The 18,597-nt window shown below is 44.1% G+C and overlaps 1 long non-coding RNA gene across 1 annotated transcript in view; it reads left to right on the forward strand.

Annotated features, from left to right (window-relative positions):
• The window catches only part of LOC143809713 (uncharacterized), a 484,828-nt gene extending 472,910 nt beyond the window's left edge, over window positions 1-11,918 (forward strand). The window contains exons 2-3 of the long non-coding RNA XR_013222413.1: window positions 6,623-6,902; window positions 11,812-11,918. This is a non-coding gene — a long non-coding RNA (uncharacterized LOC143809713). The remainder of the gene's footprint in view (window positions 1-6,622; window positions 6,903-11,811) is intronic.
• The last annotated feature ends 6,679 nt before the right edge of the window (window positions 11,919-18,597 follow it).

Genomic DNA, 18,597 nt, shown 5'->3' on the forward strand with positions numbered 1-18,597 from the left:
GAGTTTGTGTGCATGCATGACCACTGACTGCTCTCAGTTTGGGTAGTTAGCCTGTGCCACTGTGAAGTCAAACAGGGCGCAGTGCTTTGTGCTCACTGCTAATCTGTGAAGTACCAGAGTTAGCTCATACTGCCATATAGTTCCGCCATTTGCTAGCAGCAGGTTCTCCTGCACGGTGGATCCCGGGCTGCAAACGCATCTATTATAATAAAACCTCTATATTTACTCGGTGCGTTCCGCTAGCCCTAACACCTAATAATTCTGCACACAGTGTACATAGTATGGGTTTATATAGCAGGGTATCAACTTACACTTTTTGTTTTAGGTTATATTTGTCTGTTAATATCCACAATGTGAATGTGCACCTACATATTACACTTATACCAATAGGTTTGGTGGCCAATGTTTTCGGTTTTACTTTCCTTACATGTAAAGTGTTTTTTTTTTATCAGATAACAATTCAAACCCTTACACAATGAAAAAGAAAGTTTTCCTTAAATGTTATTTACTCGCAGACATAGGGTAATTTTGCTAGTAAATAGCATTTTAAACCTGTTTACTGGTGGAGTGACTACAGAGAGAAATTACAATGCTATTCTCCCTGCTGCTGCAGCACCTTGCTTCCAGTCAATGGGGCATTGCAGAGAACGTTTTTAGTCACTACTGCAGTTTGATTGACAGTCTGCTCTGTACACATACACTTTACCACAAGCTGCTGCTCAACTTTCTGGGGAATAATTGTGTAGTGAACAGTGAATATCACAGACTTTCCCTTCCCAATAACGGTAAGCGATCGACTCCATGAAGAATGCAGCTTCATTTTATTGCTTTATTTGCTTCTCCTGTAAGCTGGTTTATCAGAATTTATATGCTATCATCCAATATTTTTAGATAAATAGTGTTTTTTTTTTTCTGGCTATCCCAAATATTTTTTATTGAAGATAAGTTTTTTACATTGTTCTTCTCCACATTGTCAAATTCTCATTTGAATTTTTGCATTTAATGTTTGGAATGAGACCATTATAGATTCTCTAAATAAGGAATACCTAATACATTAATTTGCTTTATCTAAAAGCAACATTAAATGATTTAAATTGCTGACTTGCAGAATATGAACATTGAAATGTGTTATTTATGTATGGCAGCAAGAAAGAAATTAAATTTCCTTGCAGAGATCCAGCTGGGAAAGGGTACTTAGGGCGATGCTAATTGGGAACAAAATCTGCAAATACATCTCTGCTAGACAGAAAACAAAACCTTCACTCTACTGCTAACAATAGGTAGCTATGCTATAAATCGATGGCTGACTCTTTAAAGGAAACCTGCCACTTTGCCTATGGCTTCAGAACTGCAGACAGAATGTTAGACAGCTGGATCAAATGCAAAGGTTAATATGTAGTACATGACCAAAATTTCAGTACAACTCTTAACTTACTTCAATTTCTGCTCATTTTGAATTTCGGAGTTCCTAGTTGGTCTTACAGTGATTGACAGTCTTCCTGGTACATACATAAAAATATAGCCACGACTAGACTGGCCATCTGGCAATTCTGGCAAATGCTAGAAGGGCCTGTTTGGCCATAGGCTGCCTTTTCTGCTACATTGTTAACAGAATTGGTGTTCTCAAGATACCCATACTGTTAAGAGTTGTGATGGAGCACAAAGTTGCTGACTCAACCACTTATCCCAGCAGGCCAAGAGTATTATTATAAATATTGGTCTTGTAGAAAATCTTCCTTTATTCGGACTCCCATGACAGCACTACGAGAGAGGGGATCCGCCCTTCAGGAACAGGAAACCTACAGACATAAAAGGGCGGCACCTCTCCCCATGCATCAGTTGGTTTCCTGTTCCTGGAGGGACAGATGCCTACAGATAAATCCTAAAGGCCCAGGCCGGCCGGCCGAATCAGGTAGCGAGGGGGTCTCCTAGCTCGGCCGGTGCGGAAGTCCCTGGAGATGCCACGGTGGTCCTGGCAGGACTGCACGGCGGTGGCGTGTTGCAGCAGGGAGCAGAGTCCGGAGGATTCCTGATCTCCTCTAGCGCCGGCGCCAGTAAGTATAGCACTCCTTTAGTCCATGCGGCGGTGCAGCGGGGTGGTGAAGTAGCAGTGGCAGGAGGGGTACGCCATCCGGAGCGCTGCTGCATGTGTCTCCGGCGTCCTGCACCGCTCTCAGCGTGTGCTGGAGCGTTTCCGGGTGCGGTGACATCGGGGGCGGAGTCAGGAGACGCTTCCGGGTCGCTGGGTAGCTGCGCATGCGCAGTCTATCCAAGATGGTGACGCCCATAGATCCTGAACGCTGGATTCTTCACAGACCCTGCTGACCTCCCAGCTGCAGTCTGGAACGGCAGGGACCAATGAGAGTGACACCAGGCAGTCTGCTGACCGGAATTCAGGGGGATTTAAGCAGGTGTTGGATTAAGAGCCCTGCTTTTGGCCATGTCTTCATCATGGAGAGTGATGGTGAGCAGCAGCCTCAGCTGCTGGATGAAGTACGACAGAAGTCCTTGGAGAAGGAGCATGTCAGAAGTGACCAGTCCAGCCGTAAAAGCTCATCCAAGCAGGGATCAAGAGCTTCGACTGGGAAAGAACCCCCTCGTGTTCCGGTACCTTTTCTTGGCGTGCGCTGGTAAGTGATCTACATGAATGTTCACTCAGTGATGCGGGCCCCCTTGTACTTTGTCATTCTAGGGAAAGAAAAGTACAAAGACGAAACATAAGGAGTGCGCCCTATGTGGAATCCCTTTGCCAGATTCTTGTCCCAAAAAATTATGTGCCCCCTGTATACAGCAAATGGTGAGGTGTACAGGTGTGGTAGGGGTTAAGTGACATTAGGTCGGATAGAAGGTATCACCCTTATTGTCCCCCCTAGGTAGCGGAAGAATCGGTCAGCACGGCTAACTTAAAGGAGATGATCCGTACGGAAGTAAGGGAATCCCTATGGTCTCTATCCCAGGCGGGAAGTTCAAGACATAAAACTCCCTTGATCTCTGATTCTTCGGAGGAAGAAAGAGAGGATGGTTCCTATGGCTCTATTCCCTCTTCCTCGTCATCAGAAGAGGACTCTGGCCGATTTTGTCTACCTCTGGACCGAGTTGATAAATTAGTTAAATCGGTCAGGGGTACGTTGGGCATAGAAGAGCCTAAAACTCAGCCTTCCAGACAGGAAATAATGTTCAGTGGATTAGACCATAAGAGACGAAGATCCATTCCGGTGATTGACAAAATACAGGTTCTGATTCTCTGCGAATGGAAGAAACCAGAAAAGAAAGGTTCACTGCCACCAGCTTTAAAACGCAGGTATCCCTTTGAGGATGCAGCCGTTGATACCAGGGACAAGGCCCCTAAGTTAGATGCTGCGGTGGCAAAAGCATCCAAGAAAGCCTCATTACCATTTGAGGATATGGGGACCCTTAAAGATCCACTCGATAGGAAGGCAGACACCTTCCTTAAAGGTACCTGGGAGATGGCGGCCGGATCTTTAAGACCGGCAGTGGCCACAACAAGTACTGGCAGATCATTAATGGTCTGGCTGGATCAGTTGGAGTCACAACTTAAGGAAGGTGCGTCCAAGAATTCAATCCTAAATGCGCTCCCGGTAATTCAAGATGCTGCGGCCTTCCTGTCGGACGCTTCATTAGATTCGGTCAGGATGGCGGCCAGAGCTGCAGGACTTTCCAATGCGGCTCGTAGAGCCTTATGGTTGAAGTGTTGGTCTGGTGACATTCAATCGAGGTCCAAGCTCTGCACTATCCCATGTAAGGGGGAATATCTCTTCGGGCCAACTCTGGATGAGTTACTTGAGAAAGCAGGGGATGACAAGAAAAAGTTCCCTAATTTGCCTTCAGCATCTTACCGTCGTCCTTTCAATAGAAGGAGATTTGGCCGCGGAAGAAAACGCGTATCCTCACCTTCTAGAGATAATTCTAGATGGGAGGATAGATGCAGGAGAGGTACGGGCTACATGTTTCGCCGTTCCTCAAAAGAACGTAAAAAACCAGACCAATGACTAGCAATCCCTGTGGGAGGGAGATTGGCAGCCTTCTCTTCCGCATGGTCCGACGTCACAAATAGTGACTGGGTCCGAGGCATTATATCAGACGGTCTGAGACTGGAGTTTAATCACTGGCATCGTGATAAATTTAAATTAACCCCCATACGTTCCTCCACTGTTGAACAGACAGCTATGGAAGCAGAAGTCATGAATTTATGTCTTAAAAAAGTACTGATTGAAATCCCAGATTCAGAAAGAGGAAGAGGGTTCTACTCTCCTCTATTTCTGATTCAGAAACCAGATAAATAATTTAGAACTATCATTAATCTGAAGTCCCTTAATGAGTTCCTGGTTAATAAAACCTTTAAAATGGAGTCAATCAGTTCTACAATAAAGATGTTGTTCAAACACTGCTTCATGGTAGTTGTAGATTTAAAGGATGCATACTATCATATACCTATCCATGAGAACTTCCAGAGGTTCCTAAGGGTTGCAGTGTCTATAGAGGGAATTGTTCGTCATTTTCAGTTTAGAGCCCTTCCCTTCGGCATTTCAGCGGCACCTAGGGTGTTTACTAAAGTAGTCGCTGAGGTCATGGCGCATTTACGGGAATTCAATATCCTCATTATTCCTTATCTGGATGATTTCCTTATTGTGGGAAATTCAGCAGATCATTGCCTTTCACAAGCAAAGACAGCTACAACCAAACTAGAAAGTCTGGGCTGGATTGTAAATTATGAGAAATCCCGTTTACAGCCCCTAAAAATTCAGAGATTCCTTGGGCTGTTATTAAATTCAGAGACCCAACAATGCTGTCTTCCTCCTGATAAATTGCTCCACATTCAACAACAGGTGTTAAAGGCGATTAATAGACCGTCCATGACCCTTAGGCAGGCTATGTCACTGTTAGGATCCCTAACTTTGTGTATTCCCGCCATCTGTTGGGCCCAATTCCATACCAGACCTTTGCAGTTTGAGGTTCTGGATAATGATAGAGCCTTACAGGGCTCCTTGCAGGGTCAGGCGACGTTAAGTCCTGTAGTTCTTACATCTCTCAGATGGTGGCTAGAAGAAGACAATCTGTCAGCGGGAGTTCCCTGGGTGATGCATGTGACTCGTGTAATAACAACAGACGCCAGCCCTACGGGGTGGGGGGCACACATAGGTGACATCGTAGTTCAGGGGCTATGGGACCCCAAAACATCAGCCTCTTCTAATCAGAAAGAGTTAATGGCAATTGAATTTGCAGTTAAGGAACTCCTCGTGTATCTACAGGGTCACCATGTCAAGATCCTCTCCGACAACCAGGTGGCAGTGGCCTATGTAAATCACCAGGGTGGAACACATTCCGATTCTCTGATGGAAGTAGCGGACCGCCTGCTCCAGACAGCAGAGAGCCATTTACTATCTTTAACTGTACTGCATTTAAGAGGGAAAGAAAATATAAACGCAGACTTTCTAAGCCACAACACCTTAAAACAAAGGGAATGGTCTCTGAACAGAGACATCTTCAGTCAGATTGTCCGCATGTGGGGTCATCCAGAAGTGGACTTATTTGCCACCAGGGACAACAAAAAAACTAAAAACTTCTGTTCCCTGAATCCCAGAGAGAATCCGTTGGCAGTGGGTGCTTTCCTGATCAGATGGGATTTCCAATTGGCTTATGCGTTCCCCCCGCTGGGCCTATTGCCTCTTGTGGTCAGGAAGATAAGGGAGGACCAAGCAAGGGTCATACTGATCGCCCCCTTCTGGCCCAGAAGGGCTTGGTTTCCCTGGCTCAGGACCATGTCGGTGAAAGACCCCTGGGTACTCCCGGATATTCCGGATTTACTCCATCAGGGTCCAATCAGCCATCCGCAAGTGAAGGGGCTCCATTTGACGGCATGGAGTTTGAGAGGTCGTTGTTAAAAAACAGAGGTTTTTCCCCAAATTTAATTGATACCCTTATGAAGAGTAGAAAACATAAAACAACAAAGATCTACTCTGGAACCTGGAGGAAGTTCCTGGCCTCTTCAGATTTTAAAATCGAAGAAGGGATACCAATTAACCAGATTTTAGAATTCCTGCAGAAAGGGTTAGAGCTAAATCTATCTACAAGTACGTTGAAAGTACAAGTCTCAGCCCTAGGGGCCCTGTTTTCTTGCAACATTGCTAATAATTATTGGGTAACAAGGTTTATAAAAGCATCTAGTAGAGCTAGACCTATACACAAAAACAGGTTGGTGCCTTGGGATCTCAACCTAGTCCTTTCAGCCTTGACTAGAGAACTGTTGTGAAATTGGATTTTGGGCTCCCCCGGTGGCCACTGGTGGAATTGAACTGGTGTGCATCATCCCCTCTGTTCACCTGTTTCCATCAGGATGTGGGAGTCGCTATTTAACCTTGCTCCTCTGTCACTTCCATGCCGGTCAACATTGTAATCAGAAGCCTTTCTGTGCATGTTCCTGCTGCTAGACAACTCCCAGCTAAGTTGGACTTTAGTCCTCGTTTGTTTTTGCATTTTGTTCCAGTTCACAGCTGTAGTTTCGTTTCTGTGTCTGGAAAGCTCTTGTGATCTGAAATTGCCACTCTGATGTTATGAGTTAATACTAGAGTCTTAAAGTAATTTCAGGATGGTATTTTGATAGGGTTTTCAGCTGACCATGAAAGTGCCCTTTCTGTCTTCCTGCTATCTAGTAAGCGGACCTCAATTTTGCTAAACCTATTTTCATACTACGTTTGTCATTTCATCTAAAATCACCGCCAATATATGTGGGGGCCTCTGTCTGCCTATCGGGGAAATTTCTCTAGAGGTGAGCCAGGACTATATTTTCCTCTGCCAGGATTAGTTAGTCCTCCGGCTGGCGCTGGGCGTCTAGGGATAAAAACGTAGGCAACGCTACCCGGCTACTGTTAGTTGTGCGGCAGGTTTAGTTCATGGTCAGTTTAGTTTCCATCCTTCCAAGAGCTAGTACTCATGTTTGCTGGGCTATGTTCTCTTGCCATTGAGAACCATAACAGTTTGACCGGCCAAAAAAGGGTTAAATTAATTGACAGAGAAAGGAGAGAAAAGAGAAGTCTGCTGAAGATTTTTTTTTTTCCCTTCCCTTCAGTTCTGAGTGTGCTTGTAATTTAATCTCTTGCAAGTCTGCCTATATTGCAGCCTTTCTCTCTCTCTCTCTCCTTCTAATCCTGGCATGGCTCTGTGTTCACCTGTTTAAAATGGATATTCAGAGTTTAGCTGCAGGTTTGAATAATCTCACCACGAAAGTTCAAAATTTACAAGATTTTGTTGTTCATGTTCCTATATCTGAACCTAGAATTCCTTTACCTGAATTTTTCTCGTGGAATAGATCTTGCTTTCAAAATTTCAAAAATAATTGCAAGTTGTTTTTGTCCCTGAAATCTCGCTCTGCTGGAGATGCTGCTCAGCAGGTCAGGATTGTGATTTCCTTGCTCCGGGACGACCCTCAGGATTGGGCTTTTGCATTGGCTCCAGGGGATCCTGCGTTGCTCAATGTGGATGCGTTTTTTCTGGCCTTGGGGTTGCTTTATGAGGAACCTCAGTTAGAGCTTCAGGCGGAAAAGGCCTTGATGTCCCTATCTCAGGGGCAAGACGAAGCTGAAATATACTGCCAGAAATTCCGTAAATGGGCTGTGCTTACTCAGTGGAATGAGTGCGCCCTGGCGGCGAATTTCAGAGAGGGTCTCTCTGATGCCATTAAGGATGTTATGGTGGGGTTCCCTGTGCCTGCGGGTCTGAATGAGTCCATGACAATGGCTATCCAGATCGATAGGCGTCTGCGGGAGCGCAAACCTGTGCACCATTTGGCGGTGTCTACTGAGAAGACGCCAGAGAATATGCAATGTGATAGAATTCTGTCCAGAAGTGAACGGCAGAATTTAAGACGAAAAAATGGGTTGTGCTTCTATTGCGGTGATTCAACTCATGTTATATCAGCATGCTCTAAGCGTACTAAGAAGCTTGATAAGTCTGTTCCAATTGGCACTTTACAGTCTAAGTTTATTCTATCTGTGACCCTGATTTGTTCTTTATCATCTATTACCGCGGATGCCTATGTCGACTCTGGCGCCGCTTTGAGTCTTATGGATTGGTCCTTTGCCAAACGCTGTGGGTATGATTTGGAGCCTCTTGAAACTCCTATACCCCTGAAGGGGATTGACTCCACCCCATTGGCTAGTAATAAACCACAATACTGGACAAAAGTAACTATGCGGATTAGTCCGGATCATCAGGAGATTATTCGCTTTCTTGTGCTGTATAACCTACATGATGTGTTGGTGCTTGGATTGCCATGGCTGCAATCTCATAACCCAGTCCTTGACTGGAAAGCTATGTCTGTGTTAAGCTGGGGATGTAGGGGGACGCATGGGGACGTACCTGTGGTTTCCATTTCATCATCTATTCCCTCTGAGATTCCTGAATTCTTGACTGAATATCGTGACGTTTTTGAGGAGCCTAAGCTTGGTTCATTACCTCCGCACCGGGAGTGCGATTGTGCCATAGATTTGATTCCGGGTAGTAAATACCCTAAGGGTCGTTTATTTAATCTGTCTGTGCCTGAACATGCTGCTATGCGAGAATATATAAAGGAGTCCTTGGAAAAGGGACATATTCGTCCTTCGTCATCTCCCTTAGGAGCCGGTTTTTTCTTTGTGGCTAAGAAAGATGGCTCTTTGAGACCGTGTATTGATTATCGGCTTTTGAATAAAATCACGGTTAAATATCAATATCCGTTGCCACTGCTGACTGATTTGTTTGCTCGCATAAAGGGGGCCAAGTGGTTCTCTAAGATAGATCTCCGTGGGGCGTATAATTTGGTGCGAATTAAGCAGGGGGATGAGTGGAAGACCGCATTTAATACGCCCGAGGGCCACTTTGAGTATTTGGTGATGCCTTTTGGTCTTTCAAATGCCCCTTCAGTCTTTCAGTCCTTTATGCATGACATTTTCCGTGATTATTTGGATAAATTTATGATTGTGTATCTGGATGATATTTTGATTTTTTCGGATGACTGGGACTCTCATGTCCAGCAGGTCAGGAGGGTTTTTCAGGTTTTGCGGTCTAATTCCTTGTGTGTGAAGGGTTCTAAGTGCGTTTTTGGGGTTCAAAAGATTTCCTTTTTGGGATATATTTTTTCCCCCTCTTCCATCGAGATGGATCCTGTCAAGGTTCAGGCTATTTGTGATTGGACGCAACCCTCTTCTCTTAAGAGTCTTCAGAAATTTTTGGGCTTTGCTAACTTTTATCGTCGATTTATTGCTGGTTTTTCTGATGTTGTTAAACCATTGACTGATTTGACTAAGAAGGGTGCTGATGTTGCTGATTGGTCCCCTGCTGCTGTGGAGGCCTTTCGGGAGCTTAAGCGCCGCTTTTCTTCCGCCCCTGTGTTGCGTCAGCCTGATGTTGCTCTTCCTTTTCAGGTTGAGGTCGACGCTTCTGAAATCGGAGCTGGGGCAGTTTTGTCGCAGAGAAGTTCCGATTGTTCCGTGATGAGACCTTGTGCCTTTTTCTCGTGTAAATTTTCGCCCGCCGAGCGGAATTATGATGTTGGGAATCGGGAGCTTTTGGCCATGAAGTGGGCTTTTGAGGAGTGGCGTCATTGGCTTGAGGGGGCTAGACATCAGGTGGTGGTATTGACTGACCACAAAAATCTAATTTATCTTGAGTCCGCCAGACGCCTGAATCCTAGACAGGCGCGCTGGTCGTTGTTTTTCTCTCGGTTTAATTTTGTGGTGTCCTACCTGCCGGGTTCTAAGAATGTTAAGGCGGATGCCCTTTCTAGGAGTTTTGAGCCTGACTCCCCTGGTAACTCTGAACCTACAGGTATCCTTAAGGATGGAGTGATATTGTCTGCCGTTTCTCCAGACCTGCGGCGGGCCTTGCAGGAGTTTCAGGCGGATAGACCTGATCGTTGCCCACCTGGTAGACTGTTTGTTCCTGATGATTGGACCAGTAAAGTCATTTCTGAGGTTCATTCTTCTGCGTTGACAGGTCATCCTGGAATCTTTGGTACCAGGGATTTGGTGGCAAGGTCCTTCTGGTGGCCTTCCCTGTCTCGAGATGTGCGAGGCTTTGTGCAGTCTTGTGACATTTGTGCTCGGGCCAAGCCTTGTTGTTCTCGGGCTAGTGGATTGTTGTTGCCCTTGCCTATCCCGAAGAGGCCCTGGACGCACATCTCGATGGATTTTATTTCGGATCTTCCTGTTTCTCAGAAGATGTCTGTCATCTGGGTGGTGTGTGACCGTTTCTCTAAGATGGTCCATTTGGTTCCCCTGCCTAAGTTGCCTTCTTCTTCCGAGTTGGTTCCTCTGTTTTTTCAAAATGTGGTCCGTTTGCATGGTATTCCGGAGAATATCGTTTCTGACAGAGGAACCCAATTCGTGTCTAGATTTTGGCGAGCATTCTGTGCTAGGATGGGCATAGATTTGTCTTTCTCGTCTGCTTTCCATCCTCAGACAAATGGCCAGACCGAGCGGACGAATCAGACCTTGGAGACATATTTGAGGTGTTTTGTGTCTGCAGATCAGGATGATTGGGTTGCTTTTTTGCCTTTGGCGGAGTTTGCCCTCAATAATCGGGCCAGCTCTGCCACCTTGGTGTCTCCTTTTTTCTGTAATTCGGGGTTTCATCCTCGATTTTCTTCTGGTCAGGTGGAATCTTCGGATTGTCCTGGAGTGGATGCTGTGGTGGAGAGGTTGCATCAGATTTGGGGGCTGGTAGTGGACAATTTGAAGTTGTCCCAGGAGAAGACTCAGCTTTTTGCCAACCGCCGGCATCGGGTTGGTCCTCGGCTTTGTGTTGGGGACTTGGTGTGGTTGTCTTCTCGTTTTGTCCCTATGAGGGTTTCTTCTCCTAAGTTTAAGCCTCGGTTCATCGGCCCGTACAAGATATTGGAGATTCTTAAGCCTGTGTCCTTCCGTTTGGACCTCCCTGCATCTTTTTCTATTCATAATGTTTTTCATCGGTCATTGTTGCGCAGGTATGAGGTACCGGTTGTGCCTTCCGTTGAGCCTCCTGCTCCGGTGTTGGTTGAGGGCGAGTTGGAGTACGTTGTGGAAAAAATCTTGGACTCCCGTGTTTCCAGACGGAAACTCCAGTATCTGGTCAAATGGAAGGGATACGGTCAGGAGGATAATTCTTGGGTGACTGCCTCTGATGTTCATGCCTCCGATCTGGTCCGTGCCTTTCATAGGGCTCATCCTGATCGCCCTGGTGGTTCTGGTGAGGGTTCGGTGCCCCCTCCTTGAGGGGGGGGTACTGTTGTGAAATTGGATTTTGGGCTCCCCCGGTGGCCACTGGTGGAATTGAACTGGTGTGCATCATCCCCTCTGTTCACCTGTTTCCATCAGGATGTGGGAGTCGCTATTTAACCTTGCTCCTCTGTCACTTCCATGCCGGTCAACATTGTAATCAGAAGCCTTTCTGTGCATGTTCCTGCTGCTAGACAACTCCCAGCTAAGTTGGACTTTAGTCCTCGTTTGTTTTTGCATTTTGTTCCAGTTCACAGCTGTAGTTTCGTTTCTGTGTCTGGAAAGCTCTTGTGATCTGAAATTGCCACTCTGATGTTATGAGTTAATACTAGAGTCTTAAAGTAATTTCAGGATGGTATTTTGATAGGGTTTTCAGCTGACCATGAAAGTGCCCTTTCTGTCTTCCTGCTATCTAGTAAGCGGACCTCAATTTTGCTAAACCTATTTTCATACTACGTTTGTCATTTCATCTAAAATCACCGCCAATATATGTGGGGGCCTCTGTCTGCCTATCGGGGAAATTTCTCTAGAGGTGAGCCAGGACTATATTTTCCTCTGCCAGGATTAGTTAGTCCTCCGGCTGGCGCTGGGCGTCTAGGGATAAAAACGTAGGCAACGCTACCCGGCTACTGTTAGTTGTGCGGCAGGTTTAGTTCATGGTCAGTTTAGTTTCCATCCTTCCAAGAGCTAGTACTCATGTTTGCTGGGCTATGTTCTCTTGCCATTGAGAACCATAACAGAGAACCGTTTGAGCCCTTACATTCAGCCTCAGTTAAATTATTGTCCCTCAAAACAGCTTTTTTAGTAGCAATAACATCTGCTCGTAGGGTAGGGGACATACAAGCGCTCTCTAGACTCTCCCCTTATACAGAGTTTCTACAGGACAGAGTAGTCCTCAAACCGGACCCAGCCTATTTGCCAAAAGTGGCCCCACATTTTCACAGATCACAGGAGATAGTGTTACCATCATTTCTCCCTAATCCTTCTAATACTAAAGAAGAACTACTCCATACATTAGATGTTAGGAGATGCCTGTTAGAATATATCACAGTCACTGACGCTTGGAAGAGAGATAATGCGTTATTTTTATCCTTCCAAGGTCCTAGGAAAGGGCTTAGGGTACTGTCACACTCTGCAACTTTCCAACGATCACGACCAGCGATACGACCTGGCCGTGATCGTTGGAAAGTCGTTGTGTGGTCGCTGGAGAGCTGTCACACAGACCGCTCTCCAGCGACCAACGATGCCGAAGTCCCCGGGTAACCAGGGTAAACATCGGGTTACTAAGCGCAGGGCCGCGCTTAGTAACGCAATGTTTACCCTGGTTACCATCGTAAAAGTAAAAAAAAACAAACAGTACATACTCACATTCCGGTGTCCGTCAGGTCCCTTGCCGTCTGCTTCCCGCTCTGACTGAGTGCCGCCGTAAAGTGAAAGCAGAGCACAGCGGTGACGTCACCGCTGTGCTCTGCTCTTACTTTACGGCCGGCAGACCAGATATGTAAGGCAGCTACGTGGTCATCCCCTTCCACCTTTTTCAAGCACTATTGGTTGGACTTGGGGTTCTCCTCTGATCTCACCTTCGGGTTAAGGGTGCTACAAGCTATAGTCCCTCCCTAAGGTAGTTTTACATCTCTGTAATTCTCTCGTAGTGCTGTCATGGGAGTCCGAATAAAGCACTAAGCTACTTACGGGTAGCAGCATTTTTCGGAGGCCCAAGACAGCACCCTTAGTTCCCTCCCTTTTCACGTGGGGGTTGCACTTCCTATAATGTATATAATGGAATATATAGATCTCACGTGTGGTATCTTGTTATAATGCAATGGATTAATTTTGTATATAAACTGTATATAATGTATATAATGTATATTTGTGTGCTACTAACCGCGGTAGTCCTCTCTGGCTCTAATATACAACTGATGCATGGGGAGAGGTGCCGCCCTTTTATATCTGTAGGTTTCCTGTTCCTGAAGGGCGGATCCCCTCTCTCGTAGTGCTGTCATGGGCCTCCGAAAAATGCCGCTACCCGTAAGTAGCTTAATGCTTTCCTCCATCCAGGGTAATATTCGTAATATATCCCATCTGGTTCATGGGGAAGAGGACAACATGGGCCTGTGTGATTTCAAATGCCAGGACTGAATTTCAGCCCCAGTCGGTACCTAAATATATCTATTAATAAAAACATAACGACCATCCATTGGATTCCCAAAACCAGAATTAGAAATATTTTTCAAAATTGATTACAAGTTTTACTAAGTTTCTCATAAATCTATATATTAGTCTGCCTAGGACATCCTGCTCTATAACTTTATGTCCGTAGATCCGACTGAATGCTCAATGTGACAGGTACCTGTTAAACAGCCATGAAGCATCTAGAAGCTCTTGAACAAAAGGCGCACATTGTAGATACTTCTGTTTTAGAGTCAATGTTCTTTTTTAGTGTAGTATAGGATATGGATTGACTATGTGAGGTGCTCTTATGTACCTCTTCATGAAAGGCAGTGCTCAAGGGAAATTGTACTGATAATTTTTGCTTTATGAGGTGTGTATTTGAAAATTGAATTTTGTGCAACATGTTTTGATTATGGTTACATTCTGGTTTTAGTTTGTCTCTATCACAAGGGATAAACTGGCTACATGCCTACATGTGCTACATTATAGATAGACATATACAAAGGCCAATTTTTCTGAAATATAGGGAATAACCCTTCAAAGACTTTTCTGTATAGCAAATAAGTTTGTCATCGACCTATCTCAATGAGAGAGTCACAAAGCAATTTATTAACTCACTTTCAAAACCTTTTCAGATAAATGATTTATTTTCTAAATAGTTCATACAGCTACGCATCTGAAATTGAAAATAGCCACAGTTTTTCAGAAAGACTTCTAAAACCTATATTTTATTTCTAGCTGTCATGGCATTTGATGGAAAGCAGAGAGTTTACCCATTACGGACTTAATCTGTCACCCTGGACCTTTTTGGGGGTGATATACTACAAAACTTGGCTCAGCCAACAGTCAATAAAATCTTTGCCTTGGATAGAGATTGCTAAAAGAAATATGTTCTTTTGACATTTTAAAGTACATTCTACCTTGATTGAATCTATTTTAATGTCATGTGTGGACATTGAAGAGTGGATCAGAGCCTGTTCTTTCTGAATGCTGCTACTTTCCTGGTACTTCTAAATTTATGTATCAAACACTAGCTTTTTATAGTCCTAATTAAATACAAAATGTTCCCGGAAATTATTACAGATATAACCATTTTAAAAAAGCATTACAAATGTTATGCTTAACTTAGTATTTTATTAATCTGGATTCTTTCCAAATGTAACATAAAGTTTTTTGGGTAATGGGAATGATAAATACTGCTGAGGTGACATTACGCTATAAGCAAATGTTGAAGCTTTCCATTCATTCATTTCTTCAAGGACAGCACCAAAACCAGTTCACCGACAATGAAAATTCTTTAAGGATGCAAGTTTAATGGCTTAGGTAATTTAAAGGCTCTTTTACTATCAATAGTGATTAGAGATGGGCAAACCCGAACGTTAATTTTTGGGGTCGGCACTGAACACCCAGTGTTTGGGAAAGGCCCCCGAACATGTACTTCTTTAAGTCCATGTAATGCTAGGTTCACATTGCGTTAGGCCAATCCGTTTAGCGCTAGAGCTAGCGGATTGCGCTAACGCAATGTCTTTTTCGGGGCCGCGTTTAGGGGTCGCGTTAATGTCCCCGCTAGTGCAGATCCCCGATCTGCCACAGCGGGGAACAGACCTCGGGCGCGCCGCGGACGCTGACGCTGGCACGCGCTAGCGATGCGCTGCAGGCGAAATTTACATTGCTGTCAATGGGTGCGCTAACGGACCCGTTGCACGGCATTAATTGCGACATTTTCGCCGTGCAACGCTGTCCGTTAGCGATCACCCAATAACGCAATGTGAACCTAGCCTTACTGTTTGGGTTTGAGCCTCCAAACATTGGTTGTTTCCCACTCTGTCATCTGCATGAAAATGCGAGAAACACAGGTGGCTCTGGTCAGCAGTAAAATCATCATTGCAGGTCAGAGAGAGTAAAAACGCTACCTCTGGTCACAAGAGTCAATTGATGAGAGAGTACTACTCTCATTAGTGTATGCCTGCTGTTGCTGATATCAGTAAGGGCAGTCACCGCTGAGAGCAATATTCATCAGAGGGCGCCCGTGCTGAAAATAAATAATTAAAAAAATGATGTGGGGTCTCATCTATTTTTGATAACCAGCACAGGCAAAACTGAAAGCTGAGGGCTGCAACCCCCAGCTGTCAGGCTTATCATGGCTCATTATCAAGAATAGAGGGGTCTCATACCTTTTTTTATATTACTTAAATAAATAATAAAAAAATTCAGCATGCATTCCCCCTCACATTTGGCAACGAGTCAAACTTAAGAAAACAGCTGGGCATTGGTATTCGCAGACTGGTAAGTGGTTATGGATATTGCCCCCCAAGCCTATAAATAGCAGCCCACAGTTGCCCCAGAAATGGCGTATCTGTTAGATGCACTAATTCTGGCACTTTTACTGAATCTTCCCACTTTCACTGGTGCAGTGGTAAGTGGGGTAATGGTTGTGGGGTTGATGTTAGCTGTTTTATGGCCGCTGACATCAAGTCCACAGGTTAGTAATGGAAAAGAGTCTAAAACACGCCTCCATTATTAACTCCATAGTTAGATTGTAAAATGGCACAGCCATAGTAAAGTCCTTTAATTGAAAGAAAGACACAGACTCCTTTATTTGAAATACAAATAAAGTAGCACAGTTATACTCACTTTACACTTAATCCTTTGAAGCCCTTGACACCTGTAAAAACAACCATAATACATTATATCTAATACATTGAAGCCCTTGTCCCATGTAAAAAACAAAATAATAAACAACCATATACCTCACCTGTTCGAAGTGAAGATTAGCAATACTGTTCCATGCCATAATCCATCTCTGCAATAACTGGTTTACAACCTGAATGGTGCCATGATGTGATCGTCCAGGCTGAAATCCAGGACACAATTAAGTGCTGCAAGCGCAGCCTCAGTGACGAGTGTTGACATCTTAGAGGTAACTGCTGGTCACTGAAGATGCATTCTAGGGCTCCCTTCACTGTGAGCTGGGACAATGAACTGCGGTGACCTGAATGAGATCACCATGAGCACCGTGAGAATTTTCCACTTCTACTATGAATGGTTTCTGGGGATCAGGTTGAAACAAAACTGGAGCAGACATGAAACACTCCTTTAATTTATCAAAGGAGCCAACAGCATCCAACAATCAAACCTGTGCTGGTAATTAAAAATAGAAGATACCCCACTTAAATTTTTGTATTATTTATTTATTTATAGCACAGGCGCAGGCTAATGAATACTCCCATCAGTGGTGCCTGCTCTTATTATTTCAGCAACAGCAGTTGTAGGCTGATGAGAGTAATACTCTCTCATCAGCCGATGCCTGTTACCAGAGGTAACCTTTTTACCGCCTGTCACAGCTGCTGGCTCACATTGTCATCTGGGATCCGCAGCTCTCTGACCAGCAGTAATGATCAAAACCCCTGTTTGGCGCATCGTCATGCAGATGACAATGTGGCATACAATGGCTTTTCAGGCCTCCATTTCATCTGAATGGGGTACGTGTTTGGGTTCAGGTGTGGGTACCATTCTGGTACTTGAACCAAACTTTTTTTTACATGTTTGGCATGACTCGCCAGACCTGAACATCCACAGGTTTGCCCATCACTATTGGTGATAGCAGTTACAGATGCTATAATAATTGTAATATGCATTGCCGTTTTTTTTAGAAAACTGAACAATCTTATTATCCATACAGTATTTATCTATCCTCAAAAAATTCCATATGCTATAGCGCAAGTCAATCAACAGGGTGGCAGATGTCTGTGCTTTTTTAATTAGTTTAATAATTTAATAAATGTATGTGTCCTCATGTTTATATTGTAACATTGTAACTAGAAAACAAATCTTTTGAAACTTGAACTCGACAGCTCCAACAAAATTTCTTAAAAGTACTTCAAAGTAATGCAAAGCCTCAAAATGCCCTAAAAAGTTGTATATGGCATTGTGAACTCTTCCAGACTGTATTCAACTCATTTCAAGATCTTTAATGCAAAAAACAGCAATACTAATATCAATGTGACCTCAACATTAATGGCTCTGGGTGAACATATGGTAATCAGTGGTCCCTTAATAGCATGCTTTTCACACTAATCTTCATAACTGCTGTCACACACAGCATCTGTACAGTTTGTGTTGGTGTTGTGTGGTTTTCTCTCCTTATTACTATGGATAAGATATGAATTTTGATTTTGTCTCACTATCTAAATTCACCACAAATGTCTGCTGCATTCTCTGCTTATGCTTTTATACAGGCTGTGATAGTCTCTCCCTTTTGGCTGCTCTATACGACATGTAATCTGTTAGTTCGAAGATATTTTGGGAAAATGTTCTCAGCTGCACCTGGGATCATGTGATCTTTTTCTGGTTAATACCATGCAAAGTGTAAATTTTGAATAGTGATTTTGGGTGATTTGCATGAAGCGAATCGTATGTTGTTTAAATTAGACAAGTTCAGCAAATTGATAAAAATGTGATACAAATTCAGTTTGTATTGAATCAATTTGTTAATCTCTAACTGAAACTCATCTCAAATGCATGTCACTGTTCTTTGTAAAGCTAAGTTCACATGAACATATAAAAATATCCTCTAAGTTTCATCCAGAAAAAAAAGTGATTGTTATCCCTATACAATTCACATGGCATCTGAATAACATCTATCTTTATAAATGAACAGTTATTAAAATTGCAAGTGTTCCATATGTTAAACACTTGCAATGTATCCACAAAAATTAAATGCCATCTCGTTGATCCTTATAGATTTTTTTTGCACCTGCTGACTTGATTAAACAAATTTCATCATTTAATTTATATCATATATATACTCGTGTATAAGCTGAAATTTTCAGCACATTTTTTTGTGCTGAAAACGCCCCCCTTGGCTTATACACGAGTCATAGTCCAGAAAGGCGGTGGGGGAGGGGGAGCGGGGAGTCGGCGGCTGTAGCACAGTGACAGCTGCAGCTGCTGACTTCCAGAAGACATCAATACTCACCCTCCATCACTGCATCTCAGTCCCTGCATCTCTGTCCCGGCGCCGGCAGCTCTTTCTGTTCCTGTGCTCATCGGTCAGATGGTACCGCTCATTAAGGTAATAAATATGCACGTGTCTCCACTCCCATAGTTGTGGAGTGCATATTCATTACCTTAATGAGTGTTACCACATGACCACTGAGGACAGGAACAAGGAAGA

Source organism: Ranitomeya variabilis, chromosome 2 (genome assembly GCF_051348905.1).
Source record: "Ranitomeya variabilis isolate aRanVar5 chromosome 2, aRanVar5.hap1, whole genome shotgun sequence".
In the NCBI taxonomy this organism is placed as follows: Eukaryota; Metazoa; Chordata; class Amphibia; order Anura; family Dendrobatidae; genus Ranitomeya; species Ranitomeya variabilis.